Source organism: Muntiacus reevesi, chromosome X, assembly GCF_963930625.1.
Source record: "Muntiacus reevesi chromosome X, mMunRee1.1, whole genome shotgun sequence".
NCBI lineage: Eukaryota > Metazoa > Chordata > Mammalia > Artiodactyla > Cervidae > Muntiacus > Muntiacus reevesi.
In genome coordinates this window covers 108,529,478-108,556,951 of record NC_089271.1, presented here as the reverse complement: position 1 = coordinate 108,556,951, position 27,474 = coordinate 108,529,478, and the positions used below count along the sequence as shown (strand labels likewise).

The 27,474-nt window shown below is 38.3% G+C and overlaps 1 pseudogene; it reads right to left on the bottom strand.

Moving 5' to 3' along the window:
* Nucleotides 1-1,136: 1,136 nt before the first annotated feature.
* Nucleotides 1,137-19,443, bottom strand: LOC136154665 (tigger transposable element-derived protein 1-like; annotated as a pseudogene).
* Between the last annotated feature and the right edge of the window lie 8,031 nt (nt 19,444-27,474).

The following is a 27,474-nucleotide window of genomic DNA, read 5'->3' as shown; positions in this document are numbered from 1 at the left end:
CTTTGACTGTGTGGATCACAATAAACTGTGGAAAATTCTTAAAGAGATGGAATACCAGACCACCTAGCATGCCTCCTGAGAAACCTGCATACAGGTCAAGAAGCAACAGTGAGAACCAAACATGGTACAACAGACTGGTTCCAAATTGGGAAAGGCGTATGTCAAGGTTTTATATTTTCACCCTGCTTATTTAACTTATATGCAGAGTATATCATGTGAAATACTGGGCTGGATGAAGCACAAGCTGGAATCAAGATTGCTGGGAGGAATATCAATAACTTCAGATATGCAGATGACACCACCATATGGCAGAAAGTGAAGAAAAAATAAAGAACTTCTTGATGAAATTGAAAGAAGAGAGTGAAAAAGCTGGCCTAAAGCTCAACATTCAAAAAACGAAGGTCATGGCATCCAATTCCATCCATTCATGATAAATAGATGGGGAAACAATGGAAACAGTGACAAATGTTATTTTCTTGAGCTCCAAAATCAGTGCAGACAGTGATTGAAGATGATTGCTTCTTGGCAGAAAAACTAAAACAAACCTAGACAGCATACTAAAAATCTGAGACATTACTTTGCCGACAAAGGTCCCTCTAGTCAAAGCTATGGTTTTTCCAGCAGTCATGCATGGATGTGAGGGTTGGACAATAAAAAAGGCTGAGTGCCAAAGAACTGATGCTTTTAAACTGTGGTGTTAAGAGAAGATTATGACAGTCCCTTGGACTGCAAGGAGATCAAACCAGTCAATCATAAAAGAAATCAGTCCTGAATATTCATTGGAAGGACTGATGACAAAGCTGAAGCTCCAATACTTTTGCCACCCAATTCAATGAGCTGACTCATCAGAAAAACTCTGATGCTGGGAAAGACTGAAAGCAAGAGAAAAGGACAATAGAAGAGAGATAGTTGGATGGTGTCACTAACTCGATGGACACCAGTTTGAGCAACCTCAGGGATTTGGTGACAGACAGTGAAACCTGATATCCTGCAGCCCATGGGGTCACGAAGAATCAGACACGACTGAGCAACTGTACAACAATTAAGTGTGCAACAGCATTATGTCTAAACTGCACATATCTTAACTTAAGAATATTTAATTTCTTAAAAACTGCTAACCATCATCTGAGCTTCAGTCATAATCTTATTGCTGGTGGAGTGTCTTGCCTTATGTTTATGGCTGTTGACTGATCAGGGTGTTGGTTGTTCAAGGCTCGGGTGGCTGAGGCAATTTCTTAAAATAAGTTGTTTGTTGTATTGACTGACTCTTTTTTTCACAAATGATTTCTATGTAGCACACAATGCTGTCTGATAGCACATTACTCACAGTACAACTTCTTTCAAAATTGGAGTAGGTCCTCTCATATCCTGCCACTGCTTTATCAACTAGGCTTATATAATATTCTAAATCTCTGTTGCTTCAACAGTCTTTACAGCATCTTCAAGAGGAGTAGATTCCATCTCAAGAAACTTCTTTCTCTGCTCATTCATAAGAAGCAACTTCTCAATTGTAGAATTTTATCATGAGATTTCAGCATTTTGGTCACATCTTCAGGCCCCACCTCTGATTTTAGTTCTCATTCTATTTACATCAGATCTGTAATAACTTCCTCCACTGAAGGAGGGTTGGAATCAACTTCTTCCAAACTCCTGTGAATGTTGATATTTTGACCTCTTCCCATGAATCACAAATGTTTTTAATGGCGTCTAGAATGGTGAATCCTTTCCAGAAAATTTTCAATTTGTCTTTCCCAAATCTATCAGAGGTATCACTATGTAAGGCAGTCAGAGCTTTATAAAATGTATTTCTTAAATAATAATACCTGAAAGTCAAAGTAACATCTTGATCATGGACTACAGAGCAGATACTGTGTTAGCAGGCATGAAAACATTAATCTCATTCTCCATCTCCTTCAGAGCTCTCAGGTGATCAGGTAGGTTATCTGTGAGCAGTAATGTTTTGAAAGCAATATTTTTTATGATCAGTAGGTCTCAACAGTGAGCTTAAAATATTTAGTAAATCCATATCATCAACAGATGTGCTGTCACTCAGCACAAGAACAGTAGATTTAGCATAAATCTTAAGGACCCTAGAATTTCAGAATGATAATTGAGCACTGGCTTCAGCTGAAAGTCACCAGCTGTATTCCCTTAAAAGGAGAGTCAGACTGTCCTTTGAAGCTTTGAAGTCAGGTATTGGCTTTTCTTCTCTAGCTATGAAAGTCCTAGATGGCATCTTCTCCCAATAGAAGACTGTTTCATCTCCACTGAAAATCTACTGTTTATTGTAGCCACCTTCATATTTTAGCTAGATATTCTCGATAACCTGCTGCAGCTTCTGCATCAGCACTTATTGCTTCACCTTGCACTTTTATATTATGTACATGGCTTATTTCTTCAGACCTCATGAACCGGCCTCTGCTACTTTCAGACTTTTCTTCTGCAGCTTCCTCACCCCTCTCAGCCTTCAAAGAATTGAAGAGAGTTAAGGCCTTGCTCTGGATTAAGCTTTGGCTTAAGGGAATGTTATGGCTATTTTTGTCTTCTATCCAGATCAGTAAAACCTTCTCCATATTGGCAATAAAGCTGTTTCACTTTTTTATCATTCATGTGTTCACTGGAGTATTAATTTCCTTCAAGAACTTTTCCTTTGCATTCAAACTTTGGTGAATCATTTGGCTCAAGAGGACTAGCTTTTGGCCCATTTCGACTTTTAACACACTTTCCTCATGAAGATTAATCATTTTCAGCTTTTGATCTAAAGAGAGAGACATAGGACTTTTCCTTTCCTGGATGAACTCTTTGAGGCCATCATGGGATTATTATTTGGCCTAATTTCAATATTATTTTGTCTCAGGGAATATGGAAACCCAAAGAGACAGGAACAGATAGGGGAACGACTGGTCTGCCAAGCAATCAGAACACACACAGCCTTTATCAATTAAGTTTGCCATCTTATGCACCTCCCAGATGGCTCAGTAGTAAAGATTCTGCCTGCCCACGCAGGAGATGAAGGCAGGAGATGTGGGTTTGATCCCCAGGCCAAGAAGATCCCCTGGAGAAGGAACTGGCAACTCACTCCAGTATTCTTGCCTGGAGGATCCCATGGAAAGAGGGACCTGGCTGGCTACATTCCTTGGGGCTGCAAAGAGTTGGACACGTCTGAGTGACTGAGTATGCATGCACATTGCTATCATATATTTGTGCAGGTCTCAGATGCAGCATGAGGGATCCTTAGTTGTGGCATGCAGGATCTAATTCCCTGACCAGGGATTGGCTATAGGCCCCCCTGCACTGGGAGTGTAGTCCCTTCATTTTACATTTAAATCTGTCATCTATTTTAAGTTAACTTTTGTGAAAGGTGTAAGATTCTTTTTCTTTTGCATGTAGATGTTCAGTTGTTCCAGTAGCATTTGTTGAATAGACTACCCTTTTTCCACTTAATAATTTGCTCCTTTGTCAAAGATCTGTTGATTATATCTGTGTGGCTCTATTTCTGGGCTCTCTATTCTGTTCCACTGATGTATTCTTTCACCAGTACTACATTTTCCTGATTACTGTAGTTTTATACAGTTTAAAGCTGGGTAGTGTCAATCCTCTGAAATTGATATTTGTATTGGCTTTTCTAGGTCTTTTACCTTACCATGCAAACCTTAGAATCAGTTTGTCAATAACCACAAGTAACTTGCTCTGATTTTTGAGGGGATTGCATTGAATCTATAAAACAAATGGGATGAATTGACATCTTAAAACATTTTGTCTTCCTATTCATGAACATGAAATATTTCTCTATAGATCTTTGATTTCTTTCATGAGAGATTTGTAGTTTCCTCACATAGATCTGATATATATATACTGTTAGGTTTATACCAAAGTATTCCATTTTTTTCCATGCCATTTTAAATGGTGTGTTTTTAAGTTCCAATTGTACATTGTTTGTATACAGGAAGAAAACTGACTTTTGTATATCAACCTTGTATCCTACAAATTTGCTTGTGTGTGTGTATGTGTGCTGTCTCTTCAGTCATGTCCAACTCTTACAACCCTATGGACTGATACTGCCAAGCTCCTCTGTCCATGAGATTCTCCAGACAAGAATGCTGGAGTGGTCTACCATACCCTCCTCCAGGGGATCTTCCCAATCCAGAGATCAAACCTGCGTGTCCAGCAGCTCCTGCATTGCAGGCACACAGAGACATCAGGGAAGCCCACAAATTTGCTTAAAATTTGCTTATTAGCGCCAAAAGATTTTTGTTGTTGACTCTTTGGGATTTATCATTAAGATAATCATGTAATCTGCAACCAGGCACTTTTTTTTTCTTTCAATAAGAATAGCTTTTATTTCTCATTCTTGTTTTATTGTATTACTTAAGACTTCTAGTATCATGTCGAATAGGAGTGATGAGAGTGGCTGTACTCACCTTGTTCCCCATCCTAGGGAGAAAGCATCTAACTCCTAATCATTAAGTATGACAGATCCTTCGTAGGTATTTTTTTAATCAAGTTGAGAAATTTCCCTTTTATCCCTAGGTTGCTGAGAGATTTTAATCATGAATGAGTGCTGTATTTTGTCAAATGCTTTTTCTGCACTTACTGATAAGATCATATGACTTATCTTCTTTAGCCTGTTGATTAGATTGAGTTGGGAACAGTGAATCAAGTTTGCACACTTGGAATAAATCTCACTTAACAAGTTCCAAATATACTTATTATTAAATATAAAGATGTTAGCTCTGTACATAAGAAAATATTTATAACTAATAAAAAGCAGATTGCCAAATATATGTGTTCTGTATATAAAAATAAGTAAAATATTTTATAGTCCAAACCAAGGGATCTTTTCTAAGCCAGGTTTTATCCATGCAACTCTGTTACAATACTATCTCACTGGCATTACCGGAACACATACATACATGGAAGAAATCTAACCATTATCTTGATTTAAAGATCATAGTGCCTTTTGAGGGCCTGTACATCTTCTAAAGTAAAATGTTTGTTTGGTGCATCTGAGAGACCATCAAAGTGCCGCTTAATCTGCTCCTTTTGGTCTTTGCTAATTAGTGTCAACATCATCTTAAACCTTTCTGCTTTGCTCAGATATAAAAGATGCTGATACACCAAGGAGGGATCTTTATCAATAAGATGACTTTTTAGAGACTGGAGGAGGAGGAGGAATGTGTCCCCTTCAAGTTTGTTGCTCAACAACACTGGCAAATCTTTTGGTTCAGTTATGACTAGCAGGTGTGCGCAGGCTCCTTGATCTTTCCTTGTACTGATGTCGTTTATAACCTGACCATTTTCTCTTAATGACTTGTTAAAATTTTGAGTTGAATTCTACTTCTTTGGGCTATGAAGCCGTCCTCTTAAGTTTGGTAGAAATGTCATTTCTTTATAGTTCATTTTTAAAAGTGAAAATCACTAACAGTGATTATTACATCACCTTTACTTCCTGCTAAGATATATATAAATCCCATTTTATATTACTTGTGGATGACAGGCCTCTAAGATGAAACACAACATTTAAGTTTATAATAGGAAATGATTATTAAATAAACTGGTTATTTAGAGCTATAAGAGGAACGTATTTTTTCTAATATGGAAGTATTGCCTACTAATTAAGAACAGAAATTGCCAAAAATTCTATTACTAGATTTTTGAAGGCTGGTTTCCCTTATGTGTTGTTTATATAAGCAATAACAGAACAACCACTGTATAAAAGCAACCAAGCCTGCATTTCTATTTTAATTGTCGCTCACACATTTCCCCCAAACATTTTAAATTACTTCTCCCTCTTTTGTTCCCTCCTCCTTTAAGCATGATCATATTTATTCCCTTAGTGCAAAAGAGAAAATGAAGAACTCTTTATATTGAGAGCTCACTTGTCACTTGGGTCAAAGTAAAGGTATTTCCTATAATAAAGCATTCGGGTCTCAAAAAAAAAAACCTCACTTGGTCATGGGATATACTTATTTTTACATCTTGTCAGATTCTATTTGCTAATATTTTGATGAGGGTTTTTGCATTTTTCTTCTCAAGAGACATGGATCTATAATCTTCCTTTATTATAATGCCTTTGATTTTTCTCAGTATGAGGTTAATGACCTCCAGAATGAGTTAGGAAATATTCCCTTTCCTTCTGTTTTCTGGAGAGAATTCAGAATTCTAAATTATACAACTGGTATGATGTCCTTTAATGTTTGGTAGAAATTACCAGTAAGCCCATTTGTCCTGTGCTTTGTTATGGAAGGCCAGTTTAGATCATCTATATCTTTTGTGTGAATGTTGGTAGATTGTGTCTTTCAAGGGATAAGTTCATTTCATCTAGGTTACATATTTGTGAGCTCATTATATTCCTTTAAACATTCATGGCATTAGTAGTGATACCCCTCCTTCAAATATGATATCAGTACTTTGTGCCTTCTCTTTTTTTTATTAGTTAAACAACCTGTCTAGAGGTGTCTCAATTTTACTGATCCTTCAAAAGAACCAGACTTTGTTTTTGTTGATTTTCTCTACTGATTTCCTATTTTCAATTTCATTTATTTCTGCTCTAATTCTTATTATTTATTTTTATCTGCTTACTTTGGATTTAATTTGATCCTCTTTCTCTCATTCCCTAAGGTGGATGTTTAGATCACCAAATTTACATTTTTTCTTCTTTGCTATTAATAATACACTCAGCACTCTATATTTCTAATTTTGATAAACTGTGTTTATATTTTCACTTAGTTCAAAAATACTTTTTGTTTTATCTTGAGTCTTGTCCTTTGACCCACAAGTTATTTAAATTGTGTTCTTTAATCTCTAAATATTTGAAGATTTTCCAGTTATCTGTTCTTGAATTCCAGACTAATTCCATTATGGTCTGAGAACATATTTTATATTATATCTATTCTTTTAAATCTATCATGGTGTGTTTGATGGCCCAAAATGTGATCTATCTTTGTGTATGTTTTATGTGAAATTGACTAGAATGTATACTTTGCTGTTGCTGTGTGTTGTACTCTATAAATGTTAATTAATCAACTTAACTGATGGTGCTGTTCAGGTCAACTATATCCTTACTGATTTTCTGCCTGCTGAATCTGTGAATTATTCACAGAGGTCTGTTAAATTTCCAACTATAATGGTAGATTTGTACTTCTACTTTCATCTCCATCATTTATTTCTTACGTAATTTTGATGGTCTGTTTTTGGGTGAGTATACATTTAGGACTTAGATGTCTTCATGAAAACCTGACTCCTTTATCATTATGTAATATCGTTCTTTATCCCTGATTTTTTTTTCTGTATGTTGAAGTTTTCTTTTTCTGAAATTAATGCAACCATTCTTGCTCTTTCCTTTACTGCTTTCTCCTCCACTTCACATTTAACATATCTAAGTCTTTATATTTAAAATGGATATCTCTCAGTTCAGTTCAGTTCAGTCTCTCAGTCATGTCCAACTCTTTGCAATCCTGTGGACTGCAGCACTCCAGGCCTCCCTGTCCAGCACCAACTCCTGGAGTTTACCCAAACTCATGTCCATTGAATCAGTGATGCCATCCAACCATCTCATTCTCTGTCGTCCCCTTCTCCTCCTTCCTTCAATCTTTCCCAGCATCAGGGTAATAACCTAGAAGAGTGGGAATAGGAGGGAGGTGGGAGGGAGATTCAGGAGAGAGGGGACATATGTGCATCTATGGTTAATTCATGTTGATGTATGATAGAAATCAAACCAATATTGTAAACTGATCATCAATCAATTAAAAATAAATTTAAAAAAATAATAAAATAAAATGAATATTTCATAGGTAACATTTAGTTGGGTCTTTTGTTGTTGTTGTTGTTTTGGGTCTTGTTTTTTGAATCCACTCTGATGATTTCTGTTTTTGACATAAATTTAGAGTTTTCACAGTTAAATATAGTATTGATATGGTTGCATAAGTATATTCCCTATTTATGGCTGTTTTTCTTCATTGCATATACTCTTTATTTCTTTGTTTTCTCCTGTTTGACTGACTTCTGGGGATTTCAACTGATAACTTTATAGATTTCCTTTTTTTCTTTTTTTCATTTCTAGCATTTCTTTTTAATTCTTCCTTAGAGTTTCCATCTCTCTTCTAATATTGAGCATCTGTTTTTCATGTTATCTACTTTTCCCATTAGAACTTTTATTATATTAATTTAAGTTCTTCAAGTGATAATTCAAAACTCCATGTCATATCTAAATATGATTCTGACACTTTGTCTCTTCGGAGTGTTTTTTTTTTTTTTTTCTTTCCTTTTAGTATTTCTTTTATTCTCTTTGTTGAAAGGTGGCTATGGTATACAAGGAATACCAACTGAAATAAACAGATTTTTAGTGTCAGATTTGATGTTACTCTGGTCAGGATTTAGGCTGTGTTTAGAGTTTTCTATAAATCTAGATTACAGAATCTCCAATTTCTTCTAATGTCTTTGTTTTTGTCCCCACTGTTCACTTTTTACTTATCAAATACTCCTCAAGAGAGTCTGCATTTTGAAGCTCTTTCAGCTCCAAACCACAGTTATTATACTGGAGCCCTGTCAATGTGGTGGTAAGTTGTTGGGTAGGGGAAGCATTCTATACTCTTAAGATTAAATCCAAGTTTTTGAGACAGCTTGTACTGCTGGACTGTAACTTCTGCAAATATTTCTTAGCTATCATCCCTGCATTAGGTGATACGAAAAGGTGAGAGGGCGCTGGAGTGGAAAAAATAAACTTTCACCAGGTGAAATAAGGGTTAGGTAAAGTTTTCTCCTGGAGAGTTGGCCTTTGTTATGGCTATATCTCAAAATAATTACTGTTACTTATTTCCTGCCAGAAATATTAGAGTGTCTTTCTTAAAGGAACATTCCAGATGTACAAGCTGGATTTAGAAAAGGTAGAGGAATAAGACCAAATTGCCAAAATCCATGGGATCATAGAAAAAGCAAAAGAACTCCAGAAAAAATATCTACTTCTGCTTCACTGACTATGCTAAAGCCTTTGACTGTGTGGATCACAACAAACTGTGGCAAATTCTTAAAGAGATGGAAAGACCACCTTACCTGCCTCCTGAGAAACCTGTATGCAAGTCTTGAAGCAACAGTCATAACCGTACATGAATCAACAGACTGGTTCCAAATTGGGAAAGGAGTATATCAAGGCTGTATATTGTCATCCTGCTTATTTAACTTATATGCAGAGTACATCATGTGAAATGCTGGGTTGGATGAAGCACAAGCTGGAATCAAGATTGTCAGGGGAAATGTCAATAACTTCAGATATGCAGATGACACCACCTTTATGGCAGAAAGTGAAGAATAACTAAAGAGCCTCTTGATGAAAGTGAAAGAGGAGAGTGAAAAAGTTGGCTGAAAACTCAACACTCCAAAAACTAAAAGCATGCCATCTGGTTCCATTACTTCATGGCAAACAGATGGTGAAAAAATGGAAACAGTGACAGACTTTAATTTCTTGGGCTCCAAAATCACCAGTGACTGTCACCATGAAATTAAAAGATATTTGCTCCTTGGAAGAAAAGCTACAACAAACCTAGCCAACATATTTAAAAGCAAAGACGTCACTTTGTTGACAAAGGTTGTACAGTCAAATCTATCATTTTTCCAGTAGACACATATTCATGTGAGAGTTGGACCATAAAAATGGCTGAGGGCTAGAGAACTTATAGTTTCAAACTGTGGTGCTGGAAAAGACTCTTGAGAGTTGCTTGGACTTCAAGGAGGTCAAACCAGTCAGTCCTAAACGAAATTAATCCTTAATATTCATTGGAAGAACTGATGCTGAAACTGAAGCTTCAATACTTTGGCCACCTGATGCAGAGTTAACTCATTGGAAAAGATCATATTGCTGGAAAAGATTGAAGGCAACAGGAGATAGGGATGAGATGATTGGATGACATCATCAACTCAATGGACATGAGTTTGAGCAAACTCTGGGAGATAGTGAAGAACAGGGAAGCCAGGCATGCTGCAGTCCATGGGGTTTCAAAGAGTCAGACAGGACTGAACAACTGAAGAACAACAACATGTTATGGGCTGAATTGTGTCCCTTCTAAAATTCCTATGTTGAAAACCTAACACCCAATACCTCAGAATGTGACTGTACTTAGAGATAGGACCTTAAACAGGTAGTTAACTTAGATATTAGGGTGAACTCTAATCCAATTCAACTGGTGTTCTCAAAAGAAGAGGAGATTTGGACACACAAAGTATCGGGAGCCGCCGGGGTGTGCCCAAACCGTGACAAGGTCACGGGACGAGAGAGGAACCTGCAAGGCAGCCCTTCCTCACACGGGGCTGCCCCAGGGGCCCAATATGTCCCCTCGGGAGCCGCTGGGATGAGAAAGGAATCTGCAAGGCAGCTCTTCCCCTCGAGGTTGTCCTGGGGGCCCGGTATGTCCCTTTCTTCCTTCAGTGGTACTGTTGTTGGGCTATTAACTTTTGGAAATATAATATATAGTAATAAGGCCTCCCTGGAAAAGTCCAAGACTTTTTGGAAATGCTCATGATTGCTCTGGCTCAGGACATGACCATAAACATCAAGTCAAAAAAGAAAAGGCCACAGGTATAGTTTGGCTGCTTGCTTAAAAGATTATAATGTTCTAGAATAGAAATGGAGAAGGCAATGGCACCCCACTCCTGTACTCTTGTCTGGAAAATCCCGTGGATGGAGGAGCCTGGTAGGCTGCAGTCCATGGGGTCGCTAAGAGTTGGACACGACTAAGCGACTTCACTTTCAATTTTCACTTTCACTCTTCACTTTCACTCATTGGAGAAGGAAATGGCAACCCACTCCAGTGTTCTTGCCTGGAGTATCCCATAGACGGGGGAGCCTGGTGGGCTGACATCTATGGGGTCACACAGAATTGGACATGACTGAAGTGACTTAGCAGCAGAATAGAAAAGAGTAGAGGCATTTAGATTTAGAAGTAGATATACTGCTTCAGTTTACTTGCTTCTTGGTTGAGAGGGTTTTCATTATTGCTATTTCTTTGCTGCTATTTGTTCATTGTTTCCCTTTCTTTAAACAACATGGAAGATTATGGGTATTTTTGTAGAGTTAGGAAATGGGGTACATAGGATTTCAATAGAAGATTTATTTTAACCAGCTTCATTGCCATTATCTCACTATTAATAGAGGTGTTTTGCTGCTTTAGAGATGTTTTTGCTGTTTAATAGTTAATCATTGTAAATTGAGATTTTGTGGTTTCAGGTAAAGAAAAATATCAGGTTTTTCTCATGGTACTATTCTCAGAAATGCCAAACATGTTACTGTGACCCTTCTCATGTACTGTTTTATTGTCCAAAGAATTTACACTATACCTGAGATTTGTGGAACATTGTTTTGTTAGAATGAAAATGTTAGGCCATTGAGTCAAGAAGACTATGTACGGGACATTTAAGAAAAAACCTTGTAATCGGAAATGTTCTAGATGAATGCATAGGGGAAAAACATGGGAAAGAAAAATATTGACAGGAGCACGAAATCAATATCTGATGTAATATGTGGTGACTTAAGGGGGAGGTAACGTTCATTCTATAAAAACTGAGCTGTCCTAAAGATAAAAGAAGCTACCTCTTCTACGCAACCTTCTGTGTGTTTCTGTCTTCTTCCTTGCTGACGCCACTCACCTTGGATATTCCTGGTCCTGCCGGGGCTGGACTGCATATCAGGGGTGCGCGCACACAGAGTGAAGACCCCTGTGAGGTCACAGTCAGAAGGTGGCCATCTACAAGCCAAGGAAACAGGCCTCAGAGGAAATAAACCCAATGGTACTTTTAAGTTTGGATTTACAGACTCCAGAACTGTGACAAAAAGAATTTTCATTGTTAAAATTACCTAGTCTGTGGTATTCTGTTATGGCAGCCCTAGAAAACTAATACATCACCAGAACTTGGTGAGAATTAAAACCACAAAAGTGTGGGGGAACCATAAGACTGTGGCCCATAGGAGTTTCTCACTGTCAGACCGGTCACACTTGGTCTCTAGACATTTGTCAAAGTTTCCATTTAATTGTTTACAGTTACAGCTGCAGAAGCTTGCTCAGGTAAGGAAACATTGGCTATGACTCTTCAGATTCTCCTTTTCCCTCCAGATTTCAGGATGGCAGTATGCCATGAGATCTCAGTGCAGTGATGGCACCAAGAAAATTTATTGATTTTCAGTATGTTAAGCTTTTTCTTGTCATAAGGATGTAGTGACAACTTCCAAGCTCTTTACATATTGGAGCTGAGATCAGAAGTCCTGATATTTCTACACAGACTCTATTTGCAAAGATTTGAAATGTAACTTTATATGAGAAAAGCTTACATTTTATATCTTAGTATGATGTGTTAGTAAACTTGAGTTGCTATAAAAAACACCATAGATAGGATGGTTTAAACAACAGACACTTCTCACAGTTCTGGAGGCTAGGATTCCCACATGTGGGTGCCAGCATGCCTGGGTCCTGGTCAGGGCCCTCTTCCTGGCCCACAGCTCGCTACTTTCTTGCTACATCCTCATGAACGGGGACAGCTCTGGGGTCTTGGCCTCTTCTTGTAAGGGTAATCACTGCACCCTGAGGGTCCCACCCTCATGACCTCATTTAAACCTAATTACCTCCCAAAGACCTCTCTGCAAATACCATCATATTGAGGGTTATCGCTTCAACATATGAATTTGAAGAGGAAACAAACACCCACTCCCTAGCATACAATATTCCTCTACTATAAAGATTCAATTACTCTAAAAATTATAAATGTATAATCTATACTACTATTTTTCCCTGTAAAATTCTGTCAGAAATCAACCAGTATGCTTTGGAAAAGTTTGCCATCCACTCTAGGATTCATTAGTGTCTCCTTTTAACCTTACTACTCTTCTGAGATTAGGTCATGAGATACAGAACTTAACTGGGCTTCTGTATATACCCTTATCTTTCTATTCACTTGTCCTAATCCCAGCTGTCAAATATCTCTCTACTAGTAATGTACAGTTGTTCAAAAGCCCTAAAGGACATAAGAGGTGATAGAATATTTTTTCCTTAGGTCAGAGATGAAAAGCTTATTGAAGCAAAATTCATCATACTAGAGTTGGAACACCAATATTTTCAGTGACCAAATATCTCTCCCCTAGCAATTTGGGAAAAAAACTATAATCTTACCAATTGTAGTGACAATTTAATATTTGCACAAAATCAGGTCATGAAAGTGAGATATTTATTAGAGAGTTACAAAATTAATAGGGCAGGACTTTGTTCCTTCCCTTAAAGTAGTCTTATCCATAAAAGGAAAAGGTCAAATTAATGAGACCAGAAGCAATTCAGGTCTTATACATATTAGATCACATAGAGACTAGACACAATCAAAGTCTCAAATTATTTTAATTAGTTGGTGTAAAAAAATGAAATAACTACTTATGTTCAATATCAAAATATGATACATATCCATGAAATGGTTTAGAGAAAACATGATATATTATGTGATGAAATTCTAAATGAGTTTGTCATAGAATAAGTAGTTGGAAAATCAGATCATTTCAAGCAGTTTATGGGAACTGATTTGGACTTTGAAGGAGGTGTAAGTTCTGCATGATGACCATTATACTCTTTTTTTGTGATTCAATACTAGGATTCTACTCACTGACTGGGACTGGGAAATTTTTAATCATTACTTAAACCACATTAAGCTCTCTATCATTTCTGGAAGTCTTAGTGGAAGGATCAATAAAGGTGGTTTGCTATCCCCTGGAAAAGGGGAGAACATGTGACTCACTGAGCTGTCATTGTGCCAGAATTTGAATATGGAGTAGTGAAACAAGGGTGTTAAACATTTGGATCTTATCTAAATGTGGTATTTTGAGGAGAGTTTTTATTAATCCCTGAAGAATAGCATATGTGGTATAATGTCATTTTTGTTAAAAAATGAACATGAATACTTAAAACTATCAAAAGCTGCAGTTATCTACCTAAAACTGTAGTTATCTAAATATAGGTATAAGTAAGTGGTCCTAGGAAGAGATCTGGAATATTCCAAATCAGAAGATTCCAAATCAGAGATTATGTTTGGAGAGAATTTGGATTTGGGATAAGATAAAGGTGCATTAGTGAAGAAGAACTAAAAAGCCTCTTGACGGAAGTGAAAGAGGAGAGTGAAAAAGTTGGCTTAAAGCTCAACATTCAGAAAACTAAGATCACGGCAACTGGTTCCATCACTTTATGGGAAATAGATGGGGAAACAGTGGCAGACTTTATTTTTTGGGGGCTTCAAAGTCATTGCAGATGGTAATTGCAGCCATGAAATTGAAAGACGCTTACTCCTTGGAAGGAAAGTTATGACCAACCTAGATAGCATGTTAAAAAGCAGAGACATTACTTTGCCAACAAAGGTCCATCTAGTCAAGGCTATGGTTTTTCTAGTGGTCACGTACGGATGTGAGTTGGGCTGCGAAGAAAGCTGAGTGCCGAAGAATTGATACTTTTGAACTGTGGTGTTGGAGAAGTCTCTTGAGGGTCCCTTGGACTGCAAAGAGATCCAATCAGTCCATCCTAAAGGAGATCAGTCCTGGGTGTTCATTGGAAGGATTGATGCTGAAGCTGAAACTTCAATACTTTGGCCACCTCATGTGAAGAGTTGACTCATTGGAAAAGACCCTGATGCTGGGAGGGATTGGGGGCAGGAGGAGAAGGGGACGACAGAGGATGAGATGGCTGGATGTCATCACCAACTCTATGGACATGAGTTTGAGTAAACTCCGGGAGTTGGTGATGGAGAGGGAGGCCTGGTGTGCTGTGATTCATGGGGTCGCAAAAAGTCAGACACAACTGAGTGACTGAACTAAACTGAACTGAGAGGTGTATTCTCACTTTTAGCTCTGTATATTTCTGACCTGTTTCATTAAACGAGGTAAAAATCATGTGCTACTTTTGTAATTTATTTTCTTTAAGGAAATTCAGTTTTAATTTACATTCCCCCAAAAGACAACATCTGGATTTCTATCCTATTTATTGACATAATTTGTCAGGGTTTGGTGCTTTTCTGTAACACATAGAGTCACTGTAAGAAGGAGAATGACATATAGTTGAATAGCTGTTTTAATTCTCGTGAGAGACACAGAACAATAATGTTAAAGTATCCAAATGTAATTTCTGTACAACCTAGAAATAGAGTGATAAACTTAAGCAATAATAGAAAGTAAACAGATTGGGGAGGAAATTGTACAGCATTCTGCACAAATTTTCACTTAACTATATCTTGCTTTTTCACTTACTATTTCTCTTGGACATCTTTTGGACATCTATCACTATATATAGTTCTGTCTCATTTTATTTTTTCATGAGACACTGGATGTTGTAGATTGGATATACCATAATTTAATTAGCTATTCCTCTATCTGAGCATTTATGTTGTTGTCAATATTTTTGCTGTTATAAACAATGCTGCAGTAGAAATTCCTTGTCCATATATTTTTGAGCACATGAATCAGCATTTCTGAAGGAAAAAATTAGAAAAATAGAAACGGCATGTCAAAGGGCTTCTACATGCGACTTATTGATACTATCAAACTGTCCTCAAAAAACAGTAGTGTCAATCTGTGTGTCCAACAACATGGTGTGAAAATACTGATTTCCCTATGCTTCCCAAATATAGGATATTATTGTTTTATTTTCTTAACTTTTGGTAATCATATCTTTTTTTTTAAAGTAACAGTTGACTAGCATTTTGTGCAATCTGTTTTATTTTTTTTTTTTATTTTTTAGCTAAGGAGATTTTCATTTATTCAATAGTTGCAGTTGTCACTAAGAAAAGGAAAATACAATAGGTGTAGATTTCACAGGCTCTGCATTTCCCATCTACAAGCCATGTTTGGACACATTCACAGGCTAAGTTCAAGGTCTAAATAAAGTCTGACTTAAGAATATAGCTTTCTAAACTAAAAAGTTCAGCATATGGTAAATAGTGGGTTTGCTAGGCATTACTGCATGCTGAGAATATAAACTAGCATTCAGTACCAGATAGACAGTAGACTTACATCTTATGGCAAAAGTGAAGTTCTAAAGCAAAGTAATAAGGCCAAAATTACAACCATCTCCTTCCTGATCACTGGAACAGGTTTCTGTTTCTTTGATTAAGAACCAGATGAAGGAATTGCCCTGCGTTCAGAGGCAATATTATATGACATGCTTATTTTTAAATCCTTAAATCACACTCAGCATGGCAAGCTGATTACACCCTAAGAGGCGTGTAGGAAATGAGAGGGTTCTAAAAACCAGTGAGTGACATGGACTTCAGGGAATAAACATTTTGAAGTGGCTAGTGGGCAGATTATGTAAGCTGTAGCTTTGTCCTCTCTCAGCCTTCCTACTGAGTGCATATAGTCTGTGAACCAGCAGTGCTAGTAAAAGGGAAAGAAACATGGATAGTCCATGACAGCATCATTTAGGAAACACTTCTCAAAATTCACAGCATAATGCTTCTTGTTTAATACATTACTAACTTTGTTATATAACATTAAATTAAAAACAAAATGTTCCAATTAATTTTAGAAATTGCTGATCCTTTTTTTTCCCTACATACACTGGTATATGCCTGTCAAGGAAAAAAAAAATAGTTTAAGTGACTCAAATAGAAGTAAAAGACTTTATTGAGCTGATTCACACCAGGAAGCACCTGAAAACCAGGTAAGTCACCTACTCATAGCTGCAACTGGACTGTACTTTTATAGGGTGAGGAAAAGAAAGAGATATATATCCTTCAGTTTTAGCTCACATAAGTTTTCATCTCTAACTGTTGCAAGACTTATGGTTGGAGCAGTTGGAGGTTGTCCCAGTATTCATGCCTCTTGCTGAAGAGCATTTGCAAAATCTCACACTGATAACTGTCATGAACTGTTTTTTGAGAGTCTTGCATTTGCTCAATTAGTCAAGGTTAGGGGCTGGGGAAGTAGAAAAAAAAAAAGGTGAAAGGAAAAAATAAGGAAAGGCAGCAATGTCTAGAGACAAAGGAGTTGGAGACCATCTACCGTACCTGGTTTAAATCTTTTTACATACCTGGGTTAATAAATTTCCAATGAATCCAGAGCTCTCTTAAAATTCTGCAACTTTTCATGACTGTTCAGTTTTGTTTGTCCACTTATCCCAGGTGCTGAGGGTTTTTTTCCTTATCTTCAGCAAGGATTTCAGCTAAATGTGATATTCAGACTTCCTGATGTGACTGCCAAGAATGGCAGGAACTGAAAAAAAGAAAAAGGAAAAAGAAAGGATGTAATGTTAAGGGCATATAGGTACCACATCACATGTAAAGTTAAAGAATTCAGGAAATGACATGGGAAAAGAAAATATTCAGGCACCAGAACTTTAGTACAAGAAGAAACTTGGTTATTAGGACACTTGGTGGAAAAGGGAACAATTGCAGACTGATGCAAAATCACTCAAATACTTGCTTCAGTTCTTTAAGTTCCAGAAGACAGGAGTCAGAATTGATCCCAGAATCCAGAGGATCCTGAAGGTTAACTGGTGTCAAATGATTTTAGCTGTGAGAAAGGAAAGAGGAGAAAGAAACAGGAAAAGAGGAAAGGAGTTTCCAATAAGACATCAGGAAAAGTATTGCCTAACCAGGCAAGAATACTGGAGTGGTCCCCTCCAGGGGATCTTCCTAACCCAGGGATAGAACTCAGATGTCCCGTATTGCAGGCAGATTCTTTATTATTATAAATAATATATTATATATTATATATTCTTTATTATTATTATTATATTCTTTCTTATTCTGAGCCATCAGGGAAGCCCAAGAATACTGGAGTCGGTAGGCTACCCCTTCTCCAGGGGATCTTCCTGACCCAAGAATCAAACCAGGGTCTCTTGCATTACAGGTGGAGTCTTTACCAACTGAGTCACCAGGGAAACCCCTAGGAAAAGTGTTACCATCAGAGAGGAGCTATCCTCAGGGAAATATCTGCCCTTAGAGACGCAGCACAGTAATGTGGACTGAGTACTAGATTTGTGTAACATGGTCTAAATGTGAACTGTGAATCTGTAATATTTCCAGGCAAGAGATTATTTGTCAATAAATTATAAGTTATTAGCAGATAAACATTGATTTTATTCATCTTTATATCTCCAAAATCTAACAGAACACTTAGCTAACAGGCTGTTGTTTGAATCTAAATCAGTGGTTTGCAAACTGATGAATCATCAGAATCAATCACTTGGAGAGTTTGCTAATTACAGATGGCCAGAGTTTTGATCTGATCAGTCTGGGGAAAGAATTTGCCTGTGTATTAACTTCCAAAGGGGTGCCAAAGATAATGCTCCAGGAATCACTCTTTGGGAACCACTGAGTATCGTTTTAGATCAGAAATCAAAAAACCATAGCTAGTTGGCCAATTCACCCTCAGCATAAAATTATTACAGCCTGATGCTTCTACATTTTAATTAAATGAAATGCTTTTATGGAATAATTGAAATTATTCTTACAGTTTCTAAAATGGATGTGTGCCTGTGTGCTCCATCACTAAGTCGTGTCAGACTCTCTGTAATCCCATGGACTATAGCCCATTAGGCTCCTCTGTCCATAGAATTTTCCAGGCAAGAATACTGGAGAGGGTTGCCATTTACTTCTCCAGGGGATCTTCCCGACTCAGGGATTGAATCCACATCTCCTGTATTGGCAGGCAGTTTCTTTACCACTGTACCATCTGGGAAGACCCTCTAAAATAGATATAAGTAGTCAAATAAGAAGCATGCAGAGATATAATATTGGAAATACTGTGCGATTTAGATGACATTGAATATAAACATCTGGTTCTTATTCTTCAGTGATAAAGGTAGTTTTAGCCTTTTCTCATTTAAGTCATTTGTTTTTGCAATCATTCTATTGTTTAAAGCAGGGGTTCATAAAACATTTTCTATAAAGGACCATGTAGTAAATAATTTCAATTATTCTGTAAAAGTATTTCATTGAATTAAAATGCAGATTTTTTTTAGAAGCATCATGCTGTAATAATTTGAGGAAAATAGGCATGGCATTAGCACTTTCAGTATTTAAGCTTTTCTCTTTATTTTAACTGCATTTTAAAGTCATTAGTTTTTGGAATGTTCTGATAGGACATTTCCTTATGTCAGATTTCTATCTGGAACATGCAAAGTTCAAATACATTTTTAAGACTTATGGGTGCTTATTCCAAACTTTTTACAATGGTGCATTTTAGCCTTCATATTGTTGGTACTATATATTGCCATGTCACAGTAGGTCATCAAACTGGATTTCTGTTATTTTTTTATTTGCTTAGAACTGCATCCTGGGTCAAGAAGGGAATCATAATGTAACTAACCTTTTAAACCTATATGGTGCATCCAAAGACTCCTTCCCATCACATACACTTAGGTTGACTGTGGATTGACCATTTTCAGTACCAACCATGTCAATTTCAGATACCCAGACTGCCAGTTTACCCATACACACCAGGGTAGTATATGTTACCAATAAACAGATGAAGTAGAATGGCCTAGAGCTGGATGTCAATGAGCAAGTGGGTGAGGAGGGAAAGAAGCCTCCTGGCATAGGGGGGCAGAGCCTGAGTTGGGTAAAGAGAGAATGCATATACAGGGTAGGGTGGGGGGCTCAATGTAGGGTGTCAGAGTCAAGCAAGGTGAGGATGGCTTCCATTTGAAAAGCATGCCAGTGTGAAATATAAGGAGGGACAGGGTGGTTCCATGCAGGGTGGTGGCACAAGCAGGAGTCTGGCTTAAAGTGTTGTAACTAAATGACATATAAAAGGGATATTCATGCAAGAAACTGGCTAGGCACAAGGGTGAGGAAGGTATCTAGACTAATGAGAGAGTTGAGGTAGCAGTAATAGAAGATTGGTTCCATATGGAGGGATTGATCACGTAAGAAAATATATTAAAGATAATGGGACCAGAGAAGGCAGTCAAAATATGGAAAATAAAAAATCTAAAATAAACTCTGTAGTATTGGATTGAAATTGCAATATTGGTGTGAACCAATGGATGTGTAAATGTAGATATATAATCAATATTTAAGTGTGTGTGTACACACCAAGAGATCCTGAGATTGGCAATGCTCCGATAGCTGTTGGGACTAGAGAGTGCTCATATCTTGGTTTTTCATATGATCCTCCACTTAAAGGAACCAGGGATCCTTGTTGAAATGGTTGATTCTAGGTCTGGAAAAGGGAAAGTCAAGATGGTACTGGAATACAGTGCACCGAAAAGAAAGCAAATGCTTAATAAAAGAAAAAGTGGAGACAGCAAATGACTTAGAAGCCAATTTGAAAAGATTTGAAGCAGCAATGGAAACAGTGACAGACTTTATTTTGCGGGGCTCCAAAATCACTGTAGAAGATGACTGCAGCCATGAAATGAAAGGACACTTGTTCCTTGGAAAAAAAGCTATGACCAACCAGGGAAACATATTAAAAAGCAGAGACATCACTTTGCCAACAAATGTTCATCTAGTCAAAGCTATGCTTTTTCCAGTAATCGTGTATGGATGTGAGAGGTGGACTATAAAGAAAACTGAATGCTAAAGAATTGATGCTTTTGAACTGCAGGGTTGGAGAAGACTCTTGAGAGTCCCTTGGAATGCAAGGAGATCCAACCAGTCCATCGTGAAGGAAATCAGTCCTGGATGTTTATTGGAAGGACTGATGTTGAAGCTGAAACTCCAATACTTTGGCCACCTGATGTGAAGAACTGACTCATTTGAAAAGACCCTGATGCTGGGCAAGATTGAAGGCAGGGAGAGAAGGGGATGACAGAGGATGAGATAGTTGGATGTCATCACTGACTCAATGAACATGAGTTTGAGCAAGCTCCAGAAGTTGGTGATGGACAGAGAGGCCTGACATGCTGCAGTCCATGGGGTCACAAAGAGTCAGACACGACTGAGTGACTGAACTGAACTTAACTGAAGCAGCTTTGACTGAGCAAACATGGGGCAATTTGAATATTTAAATAATTATAATTTTGGATTATAACTTGAATGTAGTAATAATCAGTGACATGATATGTGATATAAATAAATGAATACTTTGAAAGTTTAATGAAGAATGAGATATTTACGTGGTTTCGGTTATGGTCTGAATATTTGTGTCTGCTCCAAAATCCACGTGTTAAAATTCTAACAGCCAATGTGATGAAATTAGGAAATGAGTGGGATGTTTGGGATGCGATTAGGTCGTGAGTGCAGAACCTTTATGAATGAAATTACTTCCCTTATAGAAGAGGCCTGAGAGCCCCTGGGTCCCTTCCAAAACCCGGGAAAGGATTCTCAGGCCACCACTGTGCTGGCACCCTGCTAGCAGACTCCCAGCCTTCAGAACTGTGAGAACTACATTTCTGTTGTTCATAAGCCACCCAGTCAGCGGTATTTTGTTAGAGCAGCCTGAACTAAGACAGCTTCAAAATACCTTTCTACAAAAATCTCTCTAGTTACAAAAGAGAAAATGACATAAAACCAAGCCTAAGGGCTATTAAAGATGAGACTAGGAAAGACAGGGGAAATTTTGGTTGTTACTAGACTAGGTAGTGGAGAAGGCAATGTCACCCCACTCCAGTACTCTTGCCTGGAAAATCCCATGGACAGAGGAGCCTGGTAGGCTGCAGTCCGTGAGGTTGCTAAGAGTCGGACATGACTGAGCAACTTCACTTTCACTTTTCACTTTCATGCGCTGGAGAAAGAAATGGCAACCCACTCCAGTGTTCTTGCTTGGAGAATCCCAGGGATGGGGGAGCCTGGTGGGCTGCTGTCTATGGGGCCACAGAGAGTCGGACACAACTGAAGTGACTTAGCAGTAGCAGCAGCAGACTAGGTAGTGTGATTAGAAGAAACTTAACACAGAGCATTGGGAAAGATCTCAGAGAGCAAATTAGAGTGATTCCCAGTGGGAGTCCAAATACAGGAAACTATTGAGAAGTGCTTTAGGAAAGCATTAGAATTGGAGTCAAATAGTTGAGGGTATTGAGGGATAAACTCCATTGAAGCCCGGTAAACTGTACTAGATGACCACATAAGACCTGGACAGATATAATTACTTCAATTTACTTAAAGATTGGGCAGACTCAGCATAGAATGTTTTAAGTTTTGCTAAGTGGGTTTCAAAAGTGACACCATTACTATAAGTAGGAAAGCAGACATACTCTGTACCATAAGGAAACATGCCTGTAAATTTTATGGAGCTATGTCCCCATAGGAAGTTACAAGGCAGTGAAACACACAAAAGAAAAATATTGTAGGATTATTACGGCTTTAGTTAGATGTCTGCTGGTTGGAAATGTGTGTCTTGGGTGGTACAGAAAGTGAAGTTGCTCAGTCGTGTCCGACTCTTTGTGACCCCATGGACTGTAGCCCACCAGGCTCCTCTGTCCAAGGAATTTTTCAGGCAAGAGTACTGGAGTGGGTTGCCACTTCCTTCTCCAGTGGATCTTCCAGACCCAGGGATCAAACCTGGGTCTCTTGCATTGCAGGCAGACACTTTACCATCTGAACCACCATGGAAGCCCCATATTTCCATGTGGTACATGGATGGTACTGCCAATAACAATTAACACATTTTAGTCAGGGGCAAGAGTTTAAGCCATGAAACAGTTCCACAATCCTCTGATACTTCTGTCAGTTCAGTTCAGTGGCTCAGTCGTGTCCGACTCTTTGCAACCCCACAGACTGCAGCATGCCAGGCCTCCCTGTCCATCACCAACACCCGGAGTTTACTCAAACTCATGTCCATTGAGTCAGTGATGTCACCCAACATCTCATCTTCTATTGTCCCCTTCTCCTCCCACCTTCAATATTTCTCAGCATCAGGGTCTTTTCATATGAGTCAGTTCTTCGCATCAGGTGGCCAAAGTATTGGAGTTTCAGCTTCAACATCAGTCCTTCCAATGAATATTCAGGACTGATTTCCTTCACGATGGACTGGTTGGATCTCCTTGCAGTCCAAGAGTCCTTGCACTCTCAAGAGTCTTCACCAACACCTCAGTTCAAAAGCATCAATTCTTCGGTACTTAAAGACTCTAATAAACCCCAATTGGGCCACACATCTTCATCCATGAATAAGTCATCAGAGCAGGAGATGTGATGCTCTGGTTTTGTTTGCTTACACTTACAGTAGTTACATGCTTACTACTGGAATCTGTGTCACATGCAATGGCAGTTCTAGAAGAGCTGGTTCCCTGGAGAGAAGTAAGAATATTCATATTTCAAGAGGGACTGTTTGGGTAATAAAAACAACAAATAGATTTTAACAGACATCACACAATCTCTAACAAAATTTCTATTAAGGTCAAGGAGATCAAACCAGTCAATCCTAAGGGAAATAAACCCCGAATCCTCACTGGAAGGACAGATGCTGAAGCTAAAGCTTCAATTCTTTGGCCACCTGATGCAAAGAGCTGATGCATTGGAAAAGACCCTGATCCTGGGAAAGACTGAGGGCAAGAGGAGAAGGGGATGATAGAGGATGAGATGGTTTAATGGCTTCACCAACTCAGTGGACATAAGTTTGAGCAAGCTCTGGGAGATAGTGAAGCACAGGGAAGCCTGGCATGCTGCAGTTCATGGGGTCACAAAAAGTTGGACAGAACTTGGTAACTGAACAACAGTAACAACAGCAAGCCAGAAAGTGATGCACATCACAGGCTAGACTGCAATATGCTAACAGATTACAAAGACACAAGTTTTAGGTTCTCTTATAGCCAAGTAGATTCAACCTATTACATACTGTCCTCAAGATAACCAAAAGTAGTCCTCAAGTAAGATATAACAGCACACTTTATCACATAGAGTTCACCCTAAATCCATGAAACTGGGGGTCAATCTGTGATTGATAATTGGCCTTATTCAAAGAAAAAAACAAACTTTTCATGTCTTTCTAAGAGATAGCTTTGCAATATGGAACAAGGCATGACTTAAAGTTAGGTTACAGAAATCTGGAGACAGATGCTATCTTCATTTGTACTAATATTTATCTTCTAAAAGATGATTCCCAGATCCTTGAGGAAAAAGGTGGGAAAGCTGGCAAAGTTTATTTTTGCTTTTTTTTTTTTTTAAAGTTTTTAAAAAGATTTACATACATTTCAGAGAAAGAATTTATAATTACAAGTTATCTAAAGTAAATGCTCTAAAGAAAGGGAAGGGGTACTCTCTTCCCCTATTCTTGACAAAAAGAATTAAGCCTTATTTCCTAGGGAAGGAAATACACTCAGAGGTGCTATTTCAAAGATAATTATTTTCCTAACTTTTGTTTGTCAAAAATCTAAATACATTGGAGAGACTTTTACTAAACAGAGAGGAGAGGAAGCTTAGATTTTGGGAAAGGATTGAGGAGTCAGATAGAGATATAGGAAGAGAGAGAAATATTCCCCTTGACTTTGGATTGGGAGATGGATAGAGGGCAAGGAAAAGTAAGGAATTATACTCTGATCCCTCAAATCTCCCTAGGGAGTTTGGAAGCCCTCAGAGAGGAATGGATACCCAAGTGTGATACCTCCATGATGGTGACAGTGGTTTAATGATAAAGATATAAGATCTCAGGTCCTCTGGACTTCCCTGATTTGTCTGGGCCTCAAGAATGACAGAAATAGGTTTCCCTTCTGGGTGGGAAGATAGAGGCTCTACATTAAATAAAGAATGTGGTGTATCTTCTACAACTGAGCTTTTGTACTGAAATTTAAACATGCCTCATGGGAGAACCTCCTCTTGAATTTCAAAGAATATATACCCATTTTCATCACAGCCTGCAACACTAGAGCTCATCAAATTGAGGAAGATTCATTCAAGACCAGGGCTATGATTTTGATGAGCTGGCATGCAGGGATGAATGTGGCCTCTCAGAAGTCACTACTACTTCTACATGTGATAGAGGGCTGTGACACTGTGAAGTTCTACAGAGCCCTGAGAAGTAGGTTGGCAAGGTGATGTTTAGAAGGGATCTTCAGGAGGACAAGAGGGTTAATGCATTCATATAGGATTTTTATGATGAGATTGACTTCCCTGTGATTCCTAGGAGAATATGTAGAAAGGCAGAGGGTATGAATTTCTGTTTAATGCCCTATATTAGATTTTAAATTTCTTTAAAACCAGAAACAAAATAAGAAGTCCTTTCCTGAAAAGGAGTAGCATATACCAGCAGATGTTGGAAAGTCCTGGGGTATAAAAGATCTCTAACTGTCCCTTGCCCAGACATACTGCTCAAGACATATATTATCATATTTGGACAAAACATTTTGCCTGCTATGGCAGTGAAACCTACCCAAATTTGGGAAGGTTTGCAGTGATGTAGATTTTGTTCAGGGAGAAAAGACTTTTTCATCTTGCTCAAAAGATGCTATAGCAACAGTTGGCATCTAAGGCCAAGAAACTGCAGAACCCCATCAAATGCCTAAAGGTGCGTGGACTCTGAAAGCATACAAGTGACTTTGGCTGAATGTTTGAGAGCTTTAGAAGAGGCTTTCCTTCTTGCTGAAAACCAGAGTGCATACTAGATAAGCCTCTTAAATACACATCAGCAAGCTGGAGAAAAAGTTGTCTGCATTAACCCAGACGCTAGGGATTCTCTAACAGAGGGGACTGTCCCAGGAAATTTAGACTCAGAAACCATTTAACACAGATTTTGGCAGGAGAAGAAGTCCTGACAGCCACTTGGCCAACTTTTTAGGAGCCAGTTGGTAGCTTGCTTATGCACTCTCTCTAATCACAAGTTGCCAGGAAGAAAGGAACTTGATTTCTCACTAGATGGACACAACTTTGATTCTACTATTGTCAGGGGGGGATTTTTTCCCTTACCCTTCTTGGTTCTTCTGAATGAATGAAGATCTAAATTGACATGAAGCATATTAACAGGAAAATATCAAACAAAGCTTAATAACATGTACACATAGGGGAGATGCAGAAAAACTCAGTAACTTGCCAAAGTGTCTGAAAACATTGCTTAAATACCATCTTTGGGTAAGGAAAAAAGAGGATGTTGGGGATAGAGGTTTGGCATTTCAAAGGTGAGAAAAGCAACTGACATGGAAGTCAAAAAGCAAATGTTTAGGAAGTAAATATTTGTTGGGCCACACAGAAACAATAAGACACTGGGTGGACTTTGATCTCTAGGTCCCATTGCCCCTACCACATCCAGCCCATATTCTTTGCAGATGTCTTTGGTGATAGCTCTATTCTGGGAACAATCCCTCTATCTAACTTTTGTTTAGGTGGTTAGGGAGAAGGTCAATATCTCTTCCTGAGTCTTTTGGGCCTTGATTTTCTTCAACTTGAAGTAATATGCATGCCAAAGAGACATTTGGGGATAGCAATTTTTGTACTCCTATACCATCAAGCTGGAATCAAGATTGCCAGGAAGAATACCAATAACCTCAGATATGCAGATGATACCACCCTTATGGAAGAAAGTGAAGAGGAAATAAAGAACCTCTTGATGAAGGTGAAAGAGAAGAGTGAAACAGCTGGCTTCAAACTCAACATTCAAAAAGCTAAGATCATGGCATCTGGTCCCATCACTTCATGGCAAATACATGGGGAAACAGTGAGAGACTTTATTTTCTTGGGCTCCAAAATCACTGAAGATGGTGACTGCAGACATAAAATTAAAAGATGCTTACTCCTAGGAAGAAAACCTAATGACAAAACTAAACAGTGCATTAAAGAACAGAGACGTTATTTTGCCAACAAAGGTCCATATAATCAAAGTTATTGTTTTTCCAGAGGTCATGTATGGATGTGAGAGTTGGACCATAAAGAAGGCTGAGTGCCAAATAAATGATGATTTTGAACTGTGGGATTGGAAAAGACTCTTGAGAGTCCCATGGACAGCAAGGAGATCAAACCAGTCAATCATAAAAGAAATCAATCTTGAATATTTATTGGAAGGACTGATACTGAAGCTCCAATAGTTTGGCCACCTGATGTGAAAAGCTGGCTCATTAGAAAAGACCCTGATGTTGGGAAAGATTGAGGGCAGGAGGAGAAAGGGATGACAAGAGGACGAGATGGGTAGACGGCATCACTGACTCAATAGACATGAATTTGAGCAAGTTCTGAGAGATAGTGAAGGACAGGGAAGCCTGGTGTGCTGCAGTTCACGGGGTTGCAGAGTCGGACACGATTGAGCAACTGAACAAAACAATAACCCATCAAGATGATAACCCCTAGCACCAGCAAACAATCAGTGATTAACAGCACTGCTGGGCCATTAATAGTTTAGAAAAATGATAACACTCTTCTTTTTTCCTTGCTTATAGAGAGTCACTGACGTTTTATTGTAAATTATGCTGATTAAGAGAACTCACAGGTAGTGACATGGAAGACAAGGATTTCTGAAGAATTTTGATTTATTTGGGGAGGACATACTAATTCTTCTAGTTCTTCAAGCTATATATTGATATAGCTTCATCCAGCCCCTATATCGTCCCCTGGGAGAAAGAGGTATGAACAATGGATATTGGGTGAGTAGATAGGTGACTG